Source organism: Coregonus lavaretus (genome assembly GCF_964263955.1).
Source record: "Coregonus lavaretus genome assembly, chromosome: 4".
NCBI classification, from domain to species: Eukaryota; Metazoa; Chordata; class Actinopteri; order Salmoniformes; family Salmonidae; genus Coregonus; species Coregonus lavaretus.
Window position 1 is genome coordinate 38153216 of NC_139991.1, and position 14039 is coordinate 38167254.

Below are 14039 nucleotides of genomic sequence, written 5' to 3' on the forward strand. Positions count from 1 at the left end.
TGTTTGATTTCAAATCCGATTGTGGATTTGAAAAAGCAGAGAAGTAGGGGAAGATTTCATTATATAATATAAAATGTTCTCAAACTTGTTGCGTTAGTGGTCAAATTGGAAGTTGTTTGGAATGTAGTGAATCTGCTAATTTCTCACAAGATTTACAGCAGATAGTAACCCACAATCAGTGTCTTTCTAAGCAGCTCTAGTTACAAATTGGTTGATACGATTTTGAAATCGATTGTGGATTTGAAAAGCAGAGAAGTAGGGGAAGATTTCATTATATGCTATCATTTTTCTCAAACTTGTTGCGTTAGTGGTTAAATCGGCAGTTGTTTCGAATGTAGTGAATCTGCTAACTTCTGACAAGATTTACTGCAGGTAGTAACCCACCAACAGTGTCTTTCTAAAACAGCTCTAGTTACAGATTGGTTGATACGATTTTGAAATTGATTGTGGATTTGAAAAGCAGAGAAGTAGGGGAGGATTTCATTATATAATACAAATGTTCTCAAACTTGTTGCGTTAGTGGTCAAATTGGAAGTTGTTTGGAATGTAGTGAATCTGCTAATTTCTCACAAGATTTACAGCAGATAGTAACCCACAATCAGTGTCTTTCTAAGCAGCTCTAGTTACAAATTGGTTGATACGATTTTGAAATCGATTGTGGATTTGAAAAGCAGAGAAGTAGGGGAAGATTTCATTATATGCTATCATTTTTCTCAAACTTGTTGCGTTAGTGGTTAAATCGGCAGTTGTTTCGAATGTAGTGAATCTGCTAACTTCTGACAAGATTTACTGCAGGTAGTAACCCACCAACAGTGTCTTTCTAAAACAGCTCTAGTTACAGATTGGTTGATACGATTTTGAAATCGATTGTGGATTTGAAAAGCAGAGAAGTAGGGGAGGATTTCATTATATGATACCATTTTTCTCAAACTTGTTGTGTTAGTGGTCAAATCGGCAGTTGATTGGAATGTAGTGATTCTGCTAATTTCTGACAAGATTTACAGAAGATAGTAACCCACCAACAAATTCTTTCTAAAACAGTTCTAGTTACAAAATGGTAGATACGATTTTGAAATCGATTGTGGATTTGAAAAGCAGAGAAGTAGGGGAAGATTTCATTATATGATACCATTTTTCTCAAACTTGTTGCGTTAGTGGTCAAATCAGCAGTTGTTTTTAATGTAGTGAATCTGCTAACTTCTGACAAGATTTACAGCAGGTGGTAACCCACCAACAGTTTATTTCAAAAACAGCTCTAGTTACAGATTGGCTAACACGATTTCAAATCCTATTGTCGATTTGAAAAGCAGATAAGTAGAGGAATATTTAATTATATGATATGATTTTTCTCTAAATTGTTGCGTTAGTGGTCAAATTGGAAGTTGTTTGTAATGTAGTGAATCTGCTAATTATCACAAGATTTACAGCAGATAGTAACCCAACAACAGTGTCTTTCTAAGCAGCTCTAGTTACAGATTGGTTGATACGATTTTGAAATCGATTGTGGATTTGAAAAGCAGAGAAGTAGGGGATGATTTCATCATATGATACAATTTTTCTCAAATTTGTTGCGTTAGTGGTCAAATCGGCAGTTGTTTGGAATGTAGTAAATCTGCTAACTTCTGACAAGATTTACAGTAGGTAGTAACCAACCAACAGTGTCTATCTAAAACAACTCTAGTTTCAGATTGGTTGATACGATTTTGAAATCAGGTAGTAACCCACCAACAGTGTCCTTTCTAAAACAGCTCTAGTTACAGATTGGTTTGTTTGATTTCAAATCCGATTGTGGATTTGAAAAAGCAGAGAAGTAGGGGAAGATTTCATTATATAATACAAATGTTCTCAAACTTGTTGCGTTAGTGGTCAAATTGGAAGTTGTTTGGAATGTAGTGAATCTGCTAATTTCTCACAAGATTTACAGCAGATAGTAACCCACCATCAGTGTCTTTCTAAGCAGCTCTAGTTACAAATTGGTTGATACGATTTTGAAATCGATTGTGGATTTGAAAAGCAGAGAAGTAGGGGAAGATTTCATTATATGCTATCATTTTTCTCAAACTTGTTGCGTTAGTGGTTAAATCGGCAGTTGTTTCGAATGTAGTGAATCTGCTAACTTCTGACAAGTTTTACTGCAGGTAGTAACCCACCAACAGTGTCTTTCTAAAACAGCTCTAGTTACAGATTGGTTGATACGATTTTGAAATCGATTGTGGATTTGAAAAGCAGAGAAGTAGGGAAAGATTTCATTATATGATACCATTTTTCTCAAACTTGTTGCATTAGTGGTCAAATCGGCAGTTGTTTCGACTGTAGTGAATATGCTAATTTCTGACAAGATTTACAGCAGGTAGTAACCCACAAACAGTGTCTTTTTAAAACAACTCTAGTTACAGATTGGTTGATACGATTTCAAACCTGATTATGGATTTGAAAAGCAGAGAAGTAGGGGAAGATTTCATTATATGATAGCATTTTTCTCAAACTTGTTGTGTTAGTGGTCAAATCGGCAGTTGATTAGAATGTAGTGATTCTGCTAATTTCTGACAAGATTTACAGAAGATAGTAACCCAACAACAAATTCTTTCTAAAACAGCTCTAGTTACAAATTGGTAGATACGATTTTGAAATCGATTGTGGATTTGAAAAGCAGAGAAGTAGGGGAAGATTTAATCATATGATACCATTTTTCTCAAACTTGCTGCGTTAGTGGTCAAATCAGCAGTTGTTTTTAATGTAGTGAATCTGCTAACTTCTGACAAGATTTACAGCAGGTAGTAACCCACCAACAGTTTATTTCAAAAACAGCTCTAGTTACAGATTGGCTAAAACGATTTCAAATCCGATTGTTGATTTGAAAAGCAGAGAAGTAGAGGAAGATTTAATTATATGATATGATTTTTCTCTAAATTGTTGCGTTAGTGGTCAAATTGGCAGTTGTTTGGAATGTAGTGAATCTGCTAACTTCTGACAAGATTAACAGCAGGTAGTAAACCACCAATAGTGTCTATCTAAAACAACTCTAGATACAGATTGGTTGATACGATTTCAAATCCGATTGTGGACTTGAAAAGCAGAGAAGTAGGGGAAGATTTCATTATATGATAGCATTTTTCTCAAACTTGTTGTGTTAGTGGTCAAATCGGCAGTTGTTTGGAATGTAGTGATTCTGCTCATTTCTGACAAGATTTACAGCAGGTAGTAACCAACCAACAGTGTCTATCTAAAACAGCTCTAGTTACAGATTGGTTGATACGAGTTTGAAATCAGGTAGTAACCAACCAACAGTGTCTTTCTAAAACAGCTCTAGTTACAGATTGGTTTATACGATTTCAAATCCGATTGTGGATTTGAAAAAGCAGAGAAGTAGGGGAAGATTTCATTATATAATACAATTTTTCTCTAAATTGTTGCGTTAGTGGTCAAATTGGAAGTTGTTTGTAATGTAGTGAATCTGCTAATTTCTCACAAGATTTACAGCAGATAGTAACCCAACAACAGTGTCTTTCTAAGCAAGTCTAGTTACAGATTGGTTGATACGATTTTGAAATCGATTGTGGATTTGAAAAGCAGAGAAGTAGGGGAAGATTTCATCATATGATACCATTTTTCTCAAACTTGTTGCGTTAGTGGTCAAATCGGCAGTTGTTTGGAATGTAATAAATCTGCTAACTTCTGACAAGATTTACAGTAGGTAGTAACCAACCAACAGTGTCTATCTAAAACAACTCTAGTTACAGATTGGTTGATACGATTTTGAAATCAGGTAGTAACCCACCAACAGTGTCTTTCTAAAACAGCTCTAGTTACAGATTGGTTTATTTGATTTCAAATCCGATTGTGGATTTGAAAAAGCAGAGAAGTAGGGGAAGATTTCATTATATAATACAAATGTTCTCAAACTTGTTGCGTTAGTGGTCAAATTGGAAGTTGTTTGGAATGTAGTGAATCTGCTAATTTCTCACAAGATTTACAGCAGATAGTAACCCACCATCAGTGTCTTTCAAAGCAGCTCTAGTTACAAATTGGTTGATACGATTTTGAAATCGATTGTGGATTTGAAAAGCAGAGAAGTAGGGGAAGATTTCATTATATGATAGCATTTTTCTCAAACTTGTTGTGTTAGTGGTCAAATCGGCAGTTGATTAGAATGTAGTGATTCTGCTAATTTCTGACAAGATTTACAGAAGATAGTAACCCAACAACAAATTCTTTCTAAAACAGCTCTAGTTACAAATTGGTAGATACGATTTTGAAATCGATTGTGGATTTGAAAAGCAGAGAAGTAGGGGAAGATTTCATCATATGATACCATTTTTCTCAAACTTGCTGCGTTAGTGGTCAAATCAGCAGTTGTTTTTAATGTAGTGAATCTGCTAACTTCTGACAAGATTTACAGCAGGTAGTAACCCACCAACAGTTTATTTCAAAAACAGCTCTAGTTACAGATTGGCTAAAACAATTTCAAATCCGATTGTTGATTTGAAAAGCAGAGAAGTAGAGGAAGATTTAATTATATGATATGATTTTTCTCTAAATTGTTGCGTTAGTGGTCAAATTGGCAGTTGTTTGGAATGTAGTGAATCTGCTAACTTCTGACAAGATTAACAGCAGGTAGTAACCCACCAACAGTGTCTATCTAAAACAACTCTAGATACAGATTGGTTGATACGATTTCAAATCCGATTGTGGACTTGAAAAGCAGAGAAGTAGGGAAATATTTCATTATATGATACCATTTTTCTCAGACTTGTTGCATTAGTGGTCAAATCGGCAGTTGTTTCGACTGTAGTGAATCTGCTAATTTCTGACAAGATTTACAGCAGGTAGTAACCCACAAACAGTGTCTTTTTAAAACAACTCTAGTTACAGATTGGTTGATACGATTTCAAACCTGATTGTGGATTTGAAAAGCAGAGAAGTAGGGGAAGATTTCATTATATGATAGCATTTTTCTCAAACTTGTTGTGTTAGTGGTCAAATCGGCAGTTGATTAGAATGTAGTGATTCTGCTAATTTCTGACAAGATTTACAGAAGATAGTAACCCACCAACAAATTCTTTCTAAAACAGCTCTAGTTACAAATTGGTAAATACGATTTTGAAATCGATTGTGGATTTGAAAAGCAGAGAAGTAGGGGAAGATTTCATCATATGATACCATTTTTCTCAAACTTGCTGCGTTAGTGGTCAAATCAGCAGTTGTTTTTAATGTAGTGAATCTGCTAACTTCTGACAAGATTTACAGCAGGTAGTAACCCACCAACAGTTTATTTCAAAAACAGCTCTAGTTACAGATTGGCTAAAACGATTTCAAATCCGATTGTTGATTTGAAAAGCAGAGAAGTAGAGGAAGATTTAATTATATGATATGATTTTTCTCTAAATTGTTGCGTTAGTGGTCAAATTGGCAGTTGTTTGGAATGTAGTGAATCTGCTAACTTCTGACAAGATTAACAGCAGGTAGTAACCCACCAACAGTGTCTATCTAAAACAACTCTAGATACAGATTGGTTGATACGATTTCAAATCCGATTGTGGACTTGAAAAGCAGAGAAGTAGGGGAAGATTTCATTATATGATAGCATTTTTCTCAAACTTGTTGTGTTAGTGGTCAAATCGGCAGTTGTTTGGAATGTAGTGATTCTGCTAATTTCTGACAAGATTTACAGCAGGTAGTAACCAACCAACAGTGTCTATCTAAAACAGCTCTAGTTACAGATTGGTTGATACGAGTTTGAAATCAGGTAGTAACCAACCAACAGTGTCTTTCTAAAACAGCTCTAGTTACAGATTGGTTTATACGATTTCAAATCCGATTGTGGATTTGAAAAAGCAGAGAAGTAGGGGAAGATTTCATTATATAATACAATTTTTCTCTAAATTGTTACGTTAGTGGTCAAATTGGAAGTTGTTTGTAATGTAGTGAATCTGCTAATTTCTCACAAGATTTACAGCAGATAGTAACCCAACAACAGTGTCTTTCTAAGCAGCTCTAGTTACAGATTGGTTGATATGATTTTGAAATCGATTGTGGATTTGAAAAGCAGAGAAGTAGGGGAAGATTTCATCATATGATACCATTTTTCTCAAACTTGTTGCGTTAGTGGTCAAATCGGCAGTTGTTTGGAATGTAGTAAATCTGCTAACTTCTGACAAGATTTACAGTAGGTAGTAACCAACCAACAGTGTCTATCTAAAACAACTCTAGTTACAGATTGGTTGATACGATTTTGAAATCAGGTAGTAACCCACCAACAGTGTCTTTCTAAAACAGCTCTAGTTACAGATTGGTTTATTTGATTTCAAATCCGATTGTTGATTTGAAAAAGCAGAGAAGTAGGGGAAGATTTCATTATATAATACAAATGTTCTCAAACTTGTTGCGTTAGTGGTCAAATTGGAAGTTGTTTGGAATGTAGTGAATCTGCTAATTTCTCACAAGATTTACAGCAGATAGTAACCCACCATCAGTGTCTTTCTAAGCAGCTCTAGTTACAAATTGGTTGATACGATTTTGAAATTGATTGTGGATTTGAAAAGCAGAGAAGTAGGGGAAGATTTCATTATATGCTATCATTTTTCTCAAACTTGTTGCGTTAGTGGTTAAATCGGCAGTTGTTTCGAATGTAGTGAATCTGCTAACTTCTGACAAGATTTACTGCAGGTAGTAACCCACCAACAGTGTCTTTCTAAAACAGCTCTAGTTACAGATTGGTTGATACGATTTTGAAATCGATTGTGGATTTGAAAAGCAGAGAAGTAGGGAAATATTTCATTATATGATACCATTTTTCTCAGACTTGTTGCATTAGTGGTCAAATCGGCAGTTGTTTCGACTGTAGTGAATCTGCTAATTTCTGACAAGATTTACAGCAGGTAGTAACCCACAAACAGTGTCTTTTTAAAACAACTCTAGTTACAGATTGGTTGATACGATTTCAAACCTGATTGTGGATTTGAAAAGCAGAGAAGTAGGGGAAGATTTCATTATATGATAGCATTTTTCTCAAACTTGTTGTGTTAGTGGTCAAATCGGCAGTTGATTAGAATGTAGTGATTCTGCTAATTTCTGACAAGATTTACAGAAGATAGTAACCCAACAACAAATTCTTTCTAAAACAGCTCTAGTTACAAATTGGTAGATACGATTTTGAAATCGATTGTGGATTTGAAAAGCAGAGAAGTAGGGGAAGATTTCATCATATGATACCATTTTTCTCAAACTTGCTGCGTTAGTGGTCAAATCAACAGTTGTTTTTAATGTAGTGAATCTGCTAACTTCTGACAAGATTTACAGCAGGTAGTAACCCACCAACAGTTTATTTCAAAAACAGCTCTAGTTACAGATTGGCTAAAACGATTTCAAATCCGATTGTTGATTTGAAAAGCAGAGAAGTAGAGGAAGATTTAATTATATGATATGATTTTTCTCTAAATTGTTGCGTTAGTGGTCAAATTGGCAGTTGTTTGGAATGTAGTGAATCTGCTAATTTCTGACAAGATTTACAGCAGGTAGTAACCAACCAACAGTGTCTATCTAAAACAGCTCTAGTTACAGATTGGTTGATACGAGTTTGAAATCAGGTAGTAACCAACCAACAGTGTCTTTCTAAAACAGCTCTAGTTACAGATTGGTTTATACGATTTCAAATCCGATTGTGGATTTGAAAAAGCAGAGAAGTAGGGGAAGATTTCATTATATAATACAATTTTTCTCTAAATTGTTGCGTTAGTGGTCAAATTGGAAGTTGTTTGTAATGTAGTGAATCTGCTAATTTCTCACAAGATTTACAGCAGATAGTAACCCAACAACAGTGTCTTTCTAAGCAGCTCTAGTTACAGATTGGTTGATACGATTTTGAAATCGATTGTGGATTTGAAAAGCAGAGAAGTAGGGGAAGATTTCATCATATGATACCATTTTTCTCAAACTTGTTGCGTTAGTGGTCAAATCGGCAGTTGTTTGGAATGTAGTAAATCTGCTAATTTCTCACAAGATTTACAGCAGATAGTAACCCACCATCAGTGTCTTTCTAAGCAGCTCTAGTTACAAATTGGTTGATACGATTTTGAAATTGATTGTGGATTTGAAAAGCAGAGAAGTAGGGGAAGATTTCATTATATGCTATCATTTTTCTCAAACTTGTTGCGTTAGTGGTTAAATCGGCAGTTGTTTCGAATGTAGTGAATCTGCTAACTTCTGACAAGATTTACTGCAGGTAGTAACCCACCAACAGTGTCTTTCTAAAACAGCTCTAGTTACAGATTGGTTGATACGATTTTGAAATCGATTGTGGATTCGAAAAGCAGAGAAGTAGGGAAATATTTCATTATATGATACCATTTTTCTCAGACTTGTTGCATTAGTGGTCAAATCGGCAGTTGTTTCGACTGTAGTGAATCTGCTAATTTCTGACAAGATTTACAGCAGGTAGTAACCCACAAACAGTGTCTTTTTAAAACAACTCTAGTTACAGATTGGTTGATACGATTTCAAACCTGATTGTGGATTTGAAAAGCAGAGAAGTAGGGGAAGATTTCATTATATGATATGATTTTTCTCTAAATTGTTGCGTTAGTGGTCAAATTGGCAGTTGTTTGGAATGTAGTGAATCTGCTAACTTCTGACAAGATTAACAGCAGGTAGTAACCCACCAACAGTGTCTATCTAAAACAACTCTAGATACAGATTGGTTGATACGATTTCAAATCCGATTGTGGACTTGAAAAGCAGAGAAGTAGGGGAAGATTTCATTATATGATAGCATTTTTCTCAAACTTGTTGTGTTAGTGGTCAAATCGGCAGTTGTTTGGAATGTAGTGATTCTGCTAATTTCTGACAAGATTTACAGCAGGTAGTAACCAACCAACAGTGTCTATCTAAAACAGCTCTAGTTACAGATTGGTTGATACGAGTTTGAAATCAGGTAGTAACCAACCAACAGTGTCTTTCTAAAACAGCTCTAGTTACAGATTGGTTTATACGATTTCAAATCCGATTGTGGATTTGAAAAAGCAGAGAAGTAGGGGAAGATTTCATTATATAATACAATTTTTCTCTAAATTGTTGCGTTAGTGGTCAAATTGGAAGTTGTTTGTAATGTAGTGAATCTGCTAATTTCTCACAAGATTTACAGCAGATAGTAACCCAACAACAGTGTCTTTCTAAGCAGCTCTAGTTACAGATTGGTTGATACGATTTTGAAATCGATTGTGGATTTGAAAAGCAGAGAAGTAGGGGAAGATTTCATCATATGATACCATTTTTCTCAAACTTGTTGCGTTAGTGGTCAAATCGGCAGTTGTTTGGAATGTAGTAAATCTGCTAACTTCTGACAAGATTTACAGTAGGTAGTAACCAACCAACAGTGTCTATCTAAAACAACTCTAGTTACAGATTGGTTGATACGATTTTGAAATCAGGTAGTAACCCACCAACAGTGTCTTTCTAAAACAGCTCTAGTTACAGATTGGTTTATTTGATTTCAAATCCGATTGTGGATTAGAAAAAGCAGAGAAGTAGGGGAAGATTTCATTATATAATACAAATGTTCTCAAACTTGTTGCGTTAGTGGTCAAATTGGAAGTTGTTTGGAATGTAGTGAATCTGCTAATTTCTCAAAAGATTTACAGCAGATAGTAACCCACCATCAGTGTCTTTCTAAGCAGCTCTAGTTACAAATTGGTTGATACGATTTTGAAATCGATTGTGGATTTGAAAAGCAGAGAAGTAGGGGAAGATTTCATCATATGATACCATTTTTCTCAAACTTGCTGCGTTAGTGGTCAAATCAGCAGTTGTTTTTAATGTAGTGAATCTGCTAACTTCTGACAAGATTTACAGCAGGTAGTAACCCACCAACAGTTTATTTCAAAAACAGCTCTAGTTACAGATTGGCTAAAACGATTTCAAATCCGGTTGTTGATTTGAAAAGCAGAGAAGTAGAGGAAGATTTAATTATATGATATGATTTTTCTCTAAATTGTTGCGTTAGTGGTCAAATTGGCAGTTGTTTGGAATGTAGTGAATCTGCTAACTTCTGACAAGATTAACAGCAGGTAGTAACCCACCAACAGTGTCTATCTAAAACAACTCTAGATACAGATTGGTTGATACGATTTCAAATCCGATTGTGGACTTGAAAAGCAGAGAAGTAGGGGAAGATTTCATTATATGATAGCATTTTTCTCAAACTTGTTGTGTTAGTGGTCAAATCGGCAGTTGTTTGGAATGTAGTGATTCTGCTAATTTCTGACAAGATTTACAGCAGGTAGTAACCAACCAACAGTGTCTATCTAAAACAGCTCTAGTTACAGATTGGTTGATACGAGTTTGAAATCAGGTAGTAACCAACCAACAGTGTCTTTCTAAAACAGCTCTAGTTACAGATTGGTTTATACAATTTCAAATCCGATTGTGGATTTGAAAAAGCAGAGAAGTAGGGGAAGATTTCATTATATAATACCATTTTTCTCTAAATTGTTGCGTTAGTGGTCAAATTGGAAGTTGTTTGTAATGTAGTGAATCTGCTAATTTCTCACAAGATTTACAGCAGATAGTAACCCAACAACAGTGTCTTTCTAAGCAGCTCTAGTTACAGATTGGTTGATACGATTTTGAAATCGATTGTGGATTTGAAAAGCAGAGAAGTAGGGGAAGATTTCATCATATGATACCATTTTTCTCAAACTTGTTGCGTTAGTGGTCAAATCGGCAGTTGTTTGGAATGTAGTAAATCTGCTAACTTCTGACAAGATTTACAGTAGGTAGTAACCAACCAACAGTGTCTATCTAAAACAACTCTAGTTACAGATTGGTTGATACGATTTTGAAATCAGGTAGTAACCCACCAACAGTGTCTTTCTAAAACAGCTCTAGTTACAGATTGGTTTATTTGATTTCAAATCCGATTGTGGATTTGAAAAAGCAGAGAAGTAGGGGAAGATTTCATTATATAATACAAATGTTCTCAAACTTGTTGCGTTAGTGGTCAAATTGGAAGTTGTTTGGAATGTAGTGAATCTGCTAATTTCTCAAACGATTTACAGCAGATAGTAACCCACCATCAGTGTCTTTCTAAGCAGCTCTAGTTACAAATTGGTTGATACGATTTTGAAATCGATTGTGGATTTGAAAAGCAGAGAAGTAGGGGAAGATTTCATCATATGATACCATTTTTCTCAAACTTGTTGCGTTAGTGGTCAAATCGGCAGTTGTTTGGAATGTAGTAAATCTGCTAACTTCTGACAAGATTTACAGTAGGTAGTAACCAACCAACAGTGTCTATCTAAAACAACTCTAGTTACAGATTGGTTGATACGATTTTGAAATCAGGTAGTAACCCACCAACAGTGTCTTTCTAAAACAGCTCTAGTTACAGATTGGTTTATTTGATTTCAAATCCGATTGTGGATTTGAAAAAGCAGAGAAGTAGGGGAAGATTTCATTATATAATACAAATGTTCTCAAACTTGTTGCGTTAGTGGTCAAATTGGAAGTTGTTTGGAATGTAGTGAATCTGCTAATTTCTCACAAGATTTACAGCAGATAGTAACCCACCATCAGTGTCTTTCTAAGCAGCTCTAGTTACAAATTGGTTGATACGATTTTGAAATCGATTGTGGATTTGAAAAGCAGAGAAGTAGGGGAAGATTTCATTTTATTATACCTTTTTTCTCAAACTTGTTGCGTTAGTGGTCAAATCAGCAGTTGTTTTTAATGTAGTGAATCTGCTAACTTCTGACAAGATATACAGCAGGTAGTAACCCACTAACAGTTTATTTCAAAAACAGCTCTAGTTACAGATTGGCTAACACGATTTCAAATCCGATTGTCGATTTGAAAAGCAGAGAAGTAGAGGAAGATTTAATTATATGATATGATTTTTCTCTAAATTGTTGTGTTAGTGGTCAAATTGGCAGTTGTTTGGAATGTAGTGAATCTGCTAACTTCTGACAAGATTAACAGCAGGTAGTAACCCACCAACAGTGTCTATCTAAAACAACTCTAGATACAGATTGGTTGATACGATTTCAAATCCGATTGTGGATTTGAAAAGCAGAGAAGTAGGGGAAGATTTCATTATATAATACAAATGTTCTCAAACTTGTTGCGTTAGTGGTCACATTGGAAGTTGTTTGGAATGTAGTGAATCTGCTAATTTCTCACAAGATTTACAGCAGATAGTAACCCACCAACAGTGTCTTTATAAGCAGCTCTAGTTACAAATTGGTTGATACGATTTTGAAATCGATTGTAGATTTGAAAAGCAGAGAAGTAGGGGAAGACTTCATTATATGCTATCATTTTTCTCAAACTTGTTGCGTTAGTGGTTAAATCGGCAGTTGTTTCGAATGTAGTGAATCTGCTAACTTCTGACAAGATTTACAGCAGGTAGTAACCCACCAACAGTGTCTTTCTAAAACAGCTCTACTTACAGATTGGTTGATACGATTTTGAAATTGATTGTGGATTTGAAAAGCAGAGAAGTAGGGAAAGATTTCATTATATGATACCGTTTTTCTCAAACTTGTTGCATTAGTGGTCAAATCGGCAGTTGTTTCGACTGTAGTGAATCTGCTAAATTCTGACAAGATTTACAGCAGGTAGTAACCCACCAACAGTGTCTTTTTAAAACAACTCTAGTTACAGATTGGTTGATACGATTTTGAAATCGATTGTGGATTTGAAAAGCAGAGAAGTAGGGGAGGATTTCATTATATGATACCATTTTTCTCAAACTTGTTGCGTTAGTGGTCAAATCGGCAGTTGTTTTTAATGTAGTGAATCTGCTAACTTCTGACAAGATTAACAGCAGGTAGTAACCCAACAACAGTGTCTATCTAAAACGGCTCTAGATACAGATTGGTTGATACGATTTCAAATCCGATTGTGGATTTGAAAAGCAGAGAAGTAGGGGAAGATTTCATTATATAATACAAATGTTCTCAAACTTGTTGCGTTAGTGGTCAAATTGGAAGTTGTTTGGAATGTAGTGAATCTGCTAATTTCACACAAGATTTACAGCAGATAGTAACCCACCAACAGTGTATTTTTAAAACAACTCTAGTTACAGATTGGTTGATACGATTTTGAAATCGATTGTGGATTTGAAAAGCAGAGAAGTAGGGGAGGATTTCATTATATGATACCATTTTTCTCAAACTTGTTGCGTTAGTGGTCAAATCGGCAGTTGTTTTTAATGTAGTGAATCTGCTAACTTCTGACAAGATTTATAGCAGGTAGTAACCCACCAACAGTTTATTTCTAAAATAGCGCTACTTACAGATTGGCTAATACGATTTCAAATTCCGATTGTGGATTTGAAAAGCAGAGAAGTAGGGAAGGATTTCATTATATGATACCACTTTTCTCAAACTTGTTGCGTTAGTGGTCAAATCGGCAGTTGTTTTTAATGTAGTGAATCTGCTAACTTCTGACAAGATTAAGAGCAGGTAGTAACCCACCAACAGTGCCTTTCTAAAACAGCTCTAGTTACATATTGGTTGATACGATTTTGAAATCAGGTAGTAACCCACCAACAGTGTCTTTCTAAAACAGCTCAAGTTACAGAATGGTTGATATGATTTCAAATCCGATTGTGGATTTGAAAAAGCAGAGAAGTAGGGGAGGAATTCATATTATGATACCACTTTTCTCAAACTTGTTGCGTTAGTTGTCAAATAGGCAGTTGTTTTTAATGTAGTAAATCTGCTAACTTCTGACAAGATTTACAGCAGGTAGTAACCCACCAACAGTTTATTTCTAAAACAGCCCTACTTACAGATTGGCTAATACTATTTCAAATTCCGATTGTGGATTTGAAAAGCAGAGAAGTAAGGGAAGATTTAATTATATGATACCATTTATTTCAAACTTGTTGCATTAGTGGTCAAATCGGCAGTTGTTTGGAATGTAGTGAATCTGCTAATTTCTGACAAGATTTAGAGCAGATAGTAACCCACCAACAGTGTCTTTCTAAGCAGTTCTAGTTACAGATTGGTTGATACGATTTTGAAATCGATTGTGGATTTGAA